Raw genomic sequence first — 812 nt, 5'->3', positions numbered from 1 at the left:
TGTTCATGCCCTTAAAGTTCTCACATCTCTTCCTGTGAAACAGAACTAAGAGTGTATGTTCACAGAACAAATCTCCCGATAAAACCTTTAGAATACGGTTCACTGCAGAATCAATGAAGTGATGATAGCACAGTGCCAGAGGAGTCAGGTGTTGTGACTCCCCAATGATCTCAAGTAGGTACTCACTGCTCCTCGACAAGAAGAGGCTCAGAGCTTCTAGATCCATCCCATGGTCCACTGCTGCCTCTGCAGGCTCTCATCTCTGCCCCAGGCCAGTAGCATCACAAGGTGTGGCTTAGCTAGAATGTCCCTCTATCTCTGAGAGGAAGTAGAGAGTGAGGAGCATCTGCATTGAGGGGTAGGGGTCACATCCATGTGTTAGTTCTGAGTTATTTTACACTATTACCAGAAATGGCAAAGTTTTCCTCAGGGCATGACATCCAGGGAGATTCCTGATCCCACCATCCAGCCAAATTCTCTTGCTTCTAGTGTAGGGCAAGTGGGGACTCCTGGAATAATGCAAGGCTTTAATATCAAAGTCACACACAACCTTCCCCTCCTCTTCAGTCTCAAGGAGGTGAGGACAGATCCACTTGCTTCCTCTCACGCAACAGAGATTGCGTTGGCCTTCTCCTCAGCACCTGAGTGATTGTTATTGTGGGAAGAATGCAGTGTGGCCATACCTGTTCATCTGACTCCTCCTCTATAAGCTGACAAAGAGAAAATGGATGATCTCATCTGGTTATGCCAGTTCCACAGACTTGACTCCGAATTAAGGAGAACGTTTCAGTTACAAATTTTTGAGGACTGAG

This window comes from Phocoena sinus, chromosome 5 (assembly GCF_008692025.1).
Source record: "Phocoena sinus isolate mPhoSin1 chromosome 5, mPhoSin1.pri, whole genome shotgun sequence".
In the NCBI taxonomy this organism is placed as follows: Eukaryota; Metazoa; Chordata; class Mammalia; order Artiodactyla; family Phocoenidae; genus Phocoena; species Phocoena sinus.
Note: the sequence above shows the minus strand (reverse complement) of the source record.